Below are 11,779 nucleotides of genomic sequence, written 5' to 3' on the forward strand. Positions count from 1 at the left end.
GGACTCAACCATAAAGTCATTAGCCCATTGATCGACTCTGAACTGACGCCCTTGTTATCTGCATATTTATATTATTTGCCACGCAGTGAAAATTTTCTAAAACAGTTGGCGTTATCGGCTATATTTACGATGATCCAAGAGCCAGAAAAAATGCTTCTTCACATACATTTATGTTCTGCAGAATCTCGATTTCAAAGTACACTAAGGTCTCACTAAAGAGGGAACAGGGGTTAAATATCTTTGTCCAGACGGTTCTAGTGCATTCTGGACGCGGAAAGACGCGTTGCGACATTCCTTGAACGTTTTTGAGTCGAAGCCTGCTGTTTAGTTTCGATCGAGTACGATGGGGGATGGTAGTAGTAGGGTATTATCATTAGGCCATTTTTAGTCCGATGGCCACCAAATCTAGTGTTCATCCCTCTTTTTACATTTAAAATGATACTACTATCAGCGCAATAAAGGTAGAACTCTGAACTTTAAGCATTTGTATGAAATCCTGCCGAAGCTCCATTGGGTCGTGTCATAAATTATTTTTCTCATTGTTTATTCGACTACAAAGATGAATCATTAAAAATAGTTTAAACATAAACTTTCAGCTTCTACGGTCGAAAGAGTGGAGCACAACACGCGAGAAACTACGAGAACGGGGAGGCGATCGTCTTCTTCATCTCATAACAGGAAAAATATTTGATAAGTGCATTATATTGTATTTTTTTGGAGAAAACGATGTCTTCGCATTAAAAATAGCTTTTTAAAATTAAATTTTACTCATTTTTTTGATTTTTTTAAATGGCCTAAATGTAGATTTAAATTTCCAAGGTTTGTAGAAGAAAATGAATGTCGCAGTTACGTATGCTATATGCATAGGCGGATCTAGGAGGGGACACGACGATCCCCCAGAACGTTAAAAAATTATACAAGATTTTTAATTTTGATTATCAATGCGTTCGTTTTGTATTACTAGGTATCCTTGTGTGACAGCAGAACATAATCCTGGATGCGGCCTTGCTTGTACCCCGCAGAAAGAAATCCAGTATCCGCCCGTGGCTGTATGTAAAAAATATTTCTAAAATTTTCATGAAAGGAATTGTTTATATTGATCCGCTGACTTAAAATAAACCAGAAAGATGAAAATCGTCGTTTTGGTAGGGTGCATTGCCGTGGGGTGATTTTTAAAAAATCAAAGAATGAGAAAAATTTAATTTTTAAAAGCCGTTCTCGTAGTTTTTCGTGTGTTCTTCTTCACTCTTTCTACCGTATAAGCTAAAGTTTTACGTCTAAACAATTTTTAAGGATTTATTATTGTATTTGAATAAACAATGAGCAAAACAATGTATTACGTGACCCTATGGAGCTTCGGCAGGATTTTATATCCAATGCTTAAAGTTTAGAGTTCCACCTTTTTTGCACCGATAGCAGACATGTGCGAAAGCGCTGCGGCGATAGTTACAATATGATAAATGTGGTATTCATTTCGTCTCTAGATGGATACCTTGATTACTTCAGCAGGAATAACAAAGGATAATAGATGATCGAATCAACAAGCGTGTTGTAGATAAATATTTTAAATGAAGGGGTAAGAAATCAAGGGGTGCAAGTGATTATTTTTTCTAAACAGAGTTAAGAACAGAAATTAGGCACAGAATATGAACGAGATCAACTATACATTTATTGTTATTAGTGTAGTTACCCCTTGATGTCAGCACAGAACAGCGACTCACTAGTATCCCCTGGCCTCCAAGTCTTTGTATATTTTTCTTTCATCAATTTCTGTACCTAAATCTGATTTTAAAGAAAATCAGTGGTACCCCTTTGCTTCCCACCCCCTCAAATATGGACGCGATTTTTGACGTGGACAACACTTTTGAAATGCGAGGAAAATAGTATTATGAACTCCATTCCTCAGCCCGTCAAAGAAACTCAGCCCACTCCAACTGTATCCAATCCGCTGACAGGTTATGGAAACCGGAGCAAACGAGGTACCAATCACTACATGATATGAGTACCACATTCAGCATATTTAAAGTCACAGAGCTTTTGTCCATATCTAGTATTATTTGGAACGTAAAATACGTGATGCATCCTTTGGTGACTATCAGACTAGTCGCCAAAACTAGTATTATCTGGCTAAATGACAATACCTTACTGTAACCGAAAAAGTACCCGGTGAAGTTTTTTTCCGGCCACTATTGGTCTGCGAAGAAATAGGGTTTGTTATTCTTACAAGAAAGCCCCTCAAGTGTCACCTCCAGATCTCGTTCAAATTTTGCTAGGCGATAGGAAATGGATACCTATGAGGTGTAGTTTTTGTTTCAACGGCCAACGCTCAATACTTTGCGATATATATGCGACGGAAAGTAACAGTGAAACGACTAATAGCCCGGTCAAATTAGACAAAAATACCCTCACTTACATTCCCTACAAGCTGAAAATTAAAAGGAACGTTACTTATACTGCTCTTATAAAACCCTGTGGAGTCCCTATCGATCCCGTCTGTGCAAAACATTTTATTCATGGTCAAAGGTCAAAAAAATGGTTTTTTGGGTCTTTTCGCCTAACGATTAGTTTTACGATAAAAATTGTATTGTCGCTCTACTTTTTCTTTTAAATTTTACCATGTCTGAGAAAAATCCATTCGAAAGTTAGCTGGAGCTGCCCAATATTTTTGGAGAGCGCAACAATATAGTCATGCAAATTACGGAGAATACAGCAGATTTCATAAAAATGGTATTCCTAACGTTCCTGAAAGTTTTCAGCTTGTTGGGATTTTATGCAAAGGTCGATGTCTATTTTGACCGGGCTATTAATGCCTGTAATCCGCATAACAATAGCCCCAACTCAGTTGTTAGGGTGAAGACCACTGGACGGCGTTGTGTTGCGGGTTGGATACCTACATTTAGGTATTTTCCCTGTATTTTTCGTCGCAAATATCTCAAAAAATACTGAGCGTTGACGGCTGAAACAAAAACTACCCCTCGTGGCTATATATTTCCTATCACCTAGTAAAATTTTAACGAGATCTGATGGTGACCTTTGAGGGAATTTCCTTTTCTCAGAGAGGAAGTTTCCTTTTCTCAGAGAGGTACTTACTTACATGCAAGTGATAAAATGATACTGTGAATTCAGTCCAATCAAATGGACTGTTTTGTGAGATGAATTGAGATGATCCTCTCTAATGACTGACTGAAAGAAAGTGCAATAAACTCATGGATTTGTGTGTTCTGTGGCTCAAGAGGTAAACATGTTTATTTCACACCGGTTTTCTGTGATAAACTTGATAACTGTACTAATTTAATTCCATGTAACATCGCTGTATAGTAATTAACTCAAAGAACCTCGATTAGCATATGGGTTCTATCGAAATAAAACCTGTAATATACTGTTCCATATGCCTTAAATGAGTACAATAAGGATATATTTCGCCATTTGAGTAGATTTTATGTGTTTACCCTCGATGCAAAAATTATTAAAGGTATAATTGGCAACCTTAACGGGAAGAATGAAAGTAAGTAAATTTGAAATGTGTACTTATATATATTCTTAATACTAGTCCTAAACTTTCCTTATTTTCACATCATTTTGCATGCTGCTGGGTATCCTTGCGGAGCGTCACGTCCTGACTTTCTTAATCACAGGTAAGATTGCATGTGTGCACGATGTACTTCACAAATGCAAACTCAATTCCAGCGCATCTACATCCTGAGGCTGCTATACGCCGGTTTAGTGAAGCTGTTTCGACCTGTGAAAAGTATTTTTGGTTAGTATTACCCTCACCTGGATTTTATTTGCTGCACATAGGTGCTTGAACGCAAAACATCCATAGTGATACATGGAATTTTATAAATTTTCTCCAAGTTGACCGAAATACTAATTTTTATTATACCGCATATTAATTTTACATGAAGAGAAATTAAGTCTTCTGCAAACAGATAAAACTAATGAAATCGCCGACAAATGTTTGAATACATTCTTTTTTTAAGTTTCTATTCGTGCATTATGTATAGGAGAAAAGCATAGAGATTCCCTATTCATAATTTTTGTTACACCCACCGTTTTTGGCAGATTTATACAGAACATTTTACATGTCACCCCGACCTGTCCCCATTCCCTCATAAAATTTCTTTCTCCAGTTCAACAGACCTAGAACTCACCATTTTACCCATGAATCATGTTCTCATGACCTCCTGCGGATTAGGGATATTTGGGTTCGTATCCCGGTCAAGGTTAGTGATATCCAGGGGGGTTAGGGGTGATTGGGGCCCCTCGGCTGGGGCTCATGACGGAACCCCTTATCGGTGGATTCGGAGGTCCTCTCCCGGAAAAGTTTTGGAAGTTACAAGCCCAGAAGTGGATTTTGACGCTAAACTTACTCTTAAAAGGCAGATAAAATTAATTTAAATAGCAATTTTGTATAAAAACTATTGTTAAAAGTGAGAATTTCACAGCTCATAGAATTTTATAATGCATTATGGTTTCATCATATATTATTTAGAGAAATTGTTCCTTGAAACTGGGCAGCATTCTTAAATATCAATGAAATAACATTTCCGAATAACCCTTTCAAAAAAGCATCAGATTCTCTTTTATCTTCCGACAACTTTATTTTATTTACTTTATCTGTTTACATTTAGTTTGCACGCAGTGTAAAGCAACTAATGAAAACATAGAATTTCATAATTATTACGGAGGCTTACCCGGAAACTAATCATCATTAATATTTCATAATTGGAAAAAAGCTTTGGTCCTAGTAATTCGACTCTTTTTTTACTAAACCTTTCATGTACGCTTTACGGTAGACGCAAGAGTTGTTATGGCCCCCTAAGGTCGGGGCCCTCGGCGATCGCCGTGAAGCCGGCCTGGTCAGACCGCCTATGGTGATATTTGCCTATGTGGTGATATACCTTGGCGGAATATTATAACCCTCAGAGGACCCCACTTAGGTCCTAATCTCTATCACAGGTATACAGATAAAGCTTGCAATAACCTAATCCACGTATTATTTTATTTTTGCAGCCTGTCGAAATAAGCTCTCCGTCTGAAAGAGACGTGCGAAACGTAAATCCAATACGGACGCCTATTGTCCGTAAATTACATGATAGTGCACGGGCGTACCCAGCGGGGGGCAGGGGTGGGAGGCAACTGCCTTCCATAGAAGTGAAAATAAAATTAATAAAAAATAAATTTAGTTCAAAACAAAAGTTATGAACAAATTTTCCTTTTGAAGAAATTTTCGAGCAAAGAATTGGATCAATCCATTTCAAATCACCCAGGCCATGTTGCTCAACATTTTCAATTGCCCTGATTTTTTTATCGTTGGTTCCCTACAAGTAGGAAATCACAAAACACCATTTGAAAAAAATTTAGAAGCCATACTTGTTTTGGCAGCCATTTTTAAAAGGGCATATTTTGATGAAAAACGTGGTTTGCATAAAGTTAATTTCCGAAGCTATTTTAAAAGATATCAGAATAATTCAAAGCAGAGCGAACTTCGGGATGGGTTTTTACCCATATACATAAGATTAACTTAAAATCCTACCATCTGAGGCGGTAAGAAGCTAAGAAGGGGTACAAGTCATTTTTTTCTCAACAAAGTTAGGTAAAGTTAGTTGTCAGAAGATACACAAGAACTTGGTTGCCGAGGGATACGATTGAGTCTCTGTTGTATGCTGACATCGAGTGATAAATCAATTGTACTACTCAATATCTAATTGATATTATTTGTTATCTATACCTAATTTCTGTACCTAACTCTGTATAGGAATAATAAATCACTTGTACCCGTTGGCTTCTCACCCACTCAATTGATGTCACATCGGTGGCGGTGGGATATAGTCCTCGCCTGGCAAGCAGTAGGTCGCGGGTTCGAGTCCCGCCTGAATAAGTTAAACATATCCAGGACTTGATTTTTAGTGTACGTTAAATTTTAACACGTTAATGACCCCGATTTAAAAGGCCCTAAGTGTTTTCGTTGGTATGGAAATAAAGAAATAAAACGTCCACACTGCGTGGCACCTGCGGCGGAGATCGTGCTTACTAAGCCACTGTCGGAGTGAGAAACCCTATTTTGCCGCTCTGTTCGGCGACGACGATCCTGGCTCAATCAAATATTTTTTCATGGCGAAATTAATCCTTTGGTGTATTTAACTTTGCACCCGAGCGCGTGACTGCGTATGAAATCACTTGCTTCATGCAGTGCTTTGATGCGAGGGCCATCTCAAAGGTTGCCATCTTTTCAATTTTTCCAGAAATTAAAGGGGGTCCCGGTCCCAAAACCTATTAATACATCACTGATATTGGGCAATTTTGTCTACGTCTGCCTGTATCTCAAATTTGAGAAAAAAATCTCTCAATATTTTTGCATGTTTTAACTTTTTCATTTGAGATACAGGTAAATGGTTACTATACATTCCCTGAAAATTTAAACGAGATAGCGTGAGTTTTAAACAAGTAAGTCTTCACGATAAAACACAAAATACGGCTATTCGAGATTGTGATATGAATCCTCATATTACACTCTTGCGAGTGAATGGCACCTCGCTGGCTATTCCGCGCATATTTCCTTGAACAATTCCTGCCACTTCCCCTTTTGCCTAACTTCCTTCCCGTGTGACTAGATTCACAAGCCTCCCACCTCTTACTGCACGCTGAACGCAAGCCCTCTGTCACCTTATCTGCTGCAGCTGTTTCCTTTCAACGCCAATCATGCCTAGTCCACTTCCTCGTGACTTTTCCTACTCGTTCATCACTTAAAACAGTGAAACCGGTATTTTTTGAAGTAGTACATGATGCGATTAAGAACGGAGGCAAAAGCCGGAGTTCATGCCACGTCTTCACTCAACGGACGACAAAAAGGAACAGAGGTCGTAGTATTAAATGTATTGTGATAAGCAAAGAAGGGAATGACAAAAGAATAACGCTATTTCAATGTAGAGTACAAATTACAGAACAAACAGTATAGTGGAGACTTTCACCAGAAATCACAAAAAGAATTCGGTAAATGTAGGGAAAAATAGGTTGCGACGCAAAAAAAAGTTCCTCATTCAGACAATCTCTCACAATTTTAAATTTATACATTTGCAATATTTTCCGCCCACAATGCATGAGTTGGTGACGTCATTAGAGTTTTGGCTCAGTAATTGGTTCAAAGAGTAGCGGTCATTGAAGGAAGGAATCCATCCCGAGAGTAAAAAAACAACGAAGCGCGCGAAGTCGATTTGAAGTGTCCATGAGTGGCCTAGACATGGAGGAATGCTTGGTAATAGTTGGTGACGTCATCAACTTTCCTGAAAAAGCGTTGAGGCCGCAGATTTTTCGCTGTAAATAGCTCGAAAAAATAGTTTACAAATATAGAATAGCGAAAATATGGGCCTCTTTATTTTTCAAACTCTTTCAGAATCAACGGTAAAATTAAATAAGAGAACGAGCCCAGTTCATAACATTAGCAGCTCTGCAGCCGAATAGCTCTACCAAATCACAAGTTCGAATTATTTTAGTCGCTTATTATTTCAATCGTGTAGTGGTATTATTTGACATGATTTTTAATTCGTAGGTATTAGCGAGGAAAACTATGTATGTCAGTCTGTCATTAATATTTAAATGTTTTGATATAAAAAAACATACATTTTCGTATGAAGGATTCAAAATATTCAGGTTTAAAGATGTTTTTATAAATTATTTAAATAATTATTCCATTTATATTATAAAAATATGATTCAAAGAAAAAATAACTTCTAATTTTGCTCAGGCAGGCGTAAAATTTGCATGAACAACTATTGAAGGTTGGTATATTTGTTTCGTTCTGTTTTCAAAAAAAATTCTGATATGTATTAAGAAGCAGTGGCGTAACTAGGAATACGCTTTGGGGGGATGGGATGGCCTGGGGAGGAAACCCCCCTCCCCCCAGGCAACAGGGGGTCCGGATAAATTTTTGAAAATTGACATGCCTGGATATACATTTTTCATCATTTTAGCACTAAAAATTTAACTTTAAGCTTAACTATTTAAATTTAAATTGCTAAAATTTTAATATAACTAGACAATTGTTTTAAATAACTTTTTCATTTCTCTAAGGTTTTGGTGGGGATCTATCTCTTGGTCCCCCCCATACTTGCGCCACTGTTAAGAAGCAATGGCAGTAATTCAACCAAAATAACCTAAATTATGGATTCGGCGGATTGTAAATCTGAAGAGTCTAACTTTCCGCCTATGGTAAGTTTTAGAAATAACCACTTACATGAATAATTTCCAGACTTTTTCCTTCGCCCTTTTACAGGGTGCGGCGTAAGATCGGCATATAATGAACGATGTTCATCTGGGAAATCGTAAATCTTCAGTAGTGTTCTATAAATGGGTGCTGCAGAAAAATGGTTAGGTTAAATGCATGGGCGTAATGAGGAAATGCTAAGAAGAGTAGGAGAGAAGCCTCATGAGAGTCCTACGAAGAAGATGGGGCAACTAAGTCGGCCACATTATGAAATATGATGGCATTATAAAAACAATTTAGAAGGACAGGTGGAAGGTAAAGGCTCCGAATGAATTACGTTGGACAGGTTACTCCGTTCTGCAAAAAAAATGCTGGGCTACAATTTAGGGTGTTTCTGGCTAATGTTTGGTCGCTGAAACCGAAAATGACCTCCATTTTCACGAGCAACCCCTAAATTGGGGAAACCAACCCCGTATCTAAACTTATCGCTTTTCAAGGGACTTTTACCATAGAGTAAGTATATACTTACTCTATGGTAAAATTAATATGCTTACTCTATGCTTTTACTGACTATTAAAAAAACTGACGTTTTGAGTCTATTAGGGTCATGAAAGAGACTGGATGACAGGAGAAAACGAGAGAAAGGATTTTCAAGAGGATGTAAAAATACGTTGCAATGAAAAGGCTAGCAGATAGAAGAGCGGAATCGAGAGCTGCGTCAAACTTACGATCATGTTCTCATGATTATTTATTTATGATGATAATGATGAAAATTCTATTGATTATCAAATTTCTGGTAAGGGTCTATATCATTTATATACGCCACAAACACGTATATGGTAAATGCTTTGCACACAATATAAGAATTCAGATATTTTTAATAAATCGAATTATTTTTCTTGACCTCAATAATGTAATAAGAAATTGTTCAATTCTTGCTTATTTAAGGTTTTACTGGTCTTATTGTATGAGAGAGAATAAAATATAGCTCTATGTTCGATGTGTTAAACGGAACAATAACTTTTTTTATTTATTTACTGTAACCGAAATATGTATCCATGAAAATGTTTACATGACAACCTTAGTATTATATTATGAAAAATGTTTAGGTTTAATAACTTCTTCCAACATAAATAACTAATCTTGGATTATAGGTCTGGGAATAAAATGCAAAATTATTTGCCGACGTTTCTATGTATTTCTTATATATTCTTTAGGTCTATGAATCATAATGATTACAATAAATTATTACATTAAGGCATGAGAGATGTATCCATGAAACCGAATGTATCTATGTATTTCTTATATATTCTTTAGGTCTATGAATCATAATGATTACAATAAATTATTAATAAAATTACAAATTAATTACAATAATAAAATAATTAATTGATGTACAATTGAATTCTTTTTCTATTGTTTTATTTTATCATTTTAAAAATCTTTCATACCTTCATGTATTAATTTGTTTTAACCATTATGATTCATAGCCCTGAGGAAGATATAAGAAATATATCGAAACGTCGACAAACAATTTTGCATTTCATTCCGAGACTCCAAGACATTATTCATTGTGATTCTTAATTTTACTCACAAAATTATGCTCTCGATAATTTTTCAGCGTCCCTAAACGACCATCTTAAATCACAGAAATTTCATTAACTACAGTAGAATCCTCTTACCTGGCATTTCCTTCGCCAATTAGTAACTTATTAGTTAAAAACAGATGTCATTGACTTACAGCGATCCTACTGGACTTCGTCTTGCTGATAATGCTGTACTGAGTATTCTTCTCTTCTAATCATCCCTAAACATCTTTGTTTCTCAACTCCTCTGTCCATATAATCTTAAGTATACACTTCCAGTTCTAGACTTTTAAGTACCCCAATAATCTTCTAGTCTTCTTTCAAGATGGCTCAGTCGACCTCTGAGTACGTAGGATAAACATTACTCCTCGGGTCTGACAAGCTATACTATTAATTTCTTACTTCATAGTCAGAGGTACCATGCAGACACGTAGCTAGGGAGGGGGGTTTTGGTGGCTTCAGCGCCCTCCGGAATTTCACCCTTGTGGTATATCCAGAGGCGGTATAGTCAGGTCGGCTAGACGGCAATTGCTGAGAGCCTCACAACGCTCCCGTCTATTGTGAAGAGTATATGAGAGGTGTAATAAAAACTCAAATAACTTGAATCAAATTTTTTTGTGCAGTTATAAAATTCTACGTCTTCACTAGTTGCCAGTGACATCATGGCAAAATTAGCAGTGCCGGAACGAACTTTCCTTAACTTTTTTTAGAAGTGAAATATTACTCTGTGTGTTTTTATTACAAGTTATTATTTACATTTTATTACAATTTTTTTTGTTTTGGTTACTAATGTATATATGTATTTGAAATTTTGTTTAAAAAAATTGATAAAAATGTTGTTTGAGTATTATATCTTTTGTTGATCAGTGACGGAACGGTGTTCTGGCATCATGACACCAATGTTAGTTGGTTTATTTAAACGTACTCAGTGTAAAATTATTATAGAAAAATAATAAATAAAATAGAAGTGTCAGAGGAGGATAAAGTATTTTTGAAGAGGTTTTTTGGATAGGCTATTTCAGGTGTTTTTAGTTTAGGCTTCAGTGCAGTTTCGAGAAAAAAATCACTAAATAAATAATAGAAAAATTACACATTATTCTTTTTCATCCTATGTGAAATTATCGCTTTTCGTCGTATTTTTTAAATTTATGATTCGATTTTCAGCGTTACTTTGCGATACCCAGAAAGAATAATCTAATTTGGTTCATGTATTGTTAGGTGGATGGGCATTGTGGAAATAAGTTGATGATTGGAATGGTAGAAACATCGATTTATACCTTTTTAAAGTTTTAACAAACCTTGAGTGGCTGGATCTTTTACACAAGCAACACGAATAGGGTAGTTTCCTTCATCAAAGAAAACGAAAGGCATTGATGCGATTTGTTACCCACCATTAGTGTATTCATAATATACAAATTATGTGGTTTTAGAAATACTAGTTTAGACGAATGTTAATGGTCAATTTTAACCTCATTTGTAGAAGGCCAGATTGGCGCCCATGCGATGCCACTCCACGTGACGTCACAGGGACTCAGATGCTATACAAATAGTCAAGAGTTTTATATCGTCTGTGATTACCAATGCATGCATTAGGCACAGGGCTCAGGGAAGTATCTCTTGATAATAATCTATTATAATTGCCTAAGGTCGGAAAGTTTCCTTCGTTTGATAGGGTACTAATAATCGCTATGTAAGCCAAGCGGATTGTGTAACAACGAAAAAATATTCCTCAATCAGCCATTCTCCGTAAATTTTAAACAATAAAAACGACGCCAAACTCGCTGTCCACTTTTCCTGAGATGGTGACGTCATGAGAGCTCTGGTTCGTTTATTCGTTCAGGGAGAACTTGTCATTGAGAGCAGGAATCACTCTCAATAGTGTAAACAGCAACAGCCCTGGCAGCACACTTGTAACCGTACATACACTGTAAGTAAGTATACCAAGTATATACTATTATCTTGAGTATCAGTATACATGCTTTAGATGCCA

This window comes from Ischnura elegans, chromosome 12 (assembly GCF_921293095.1).
Source record: "Ischnura elegans chromosome 12, ioIscEleg1.1, whole genome shotgun sequence".
Lineage (NCBI taxonomy): Eukaryota > Metazoa > Arthropoda > Insecta > Odonata > Coenagrionidae > Ischnura > Ischnura elegans.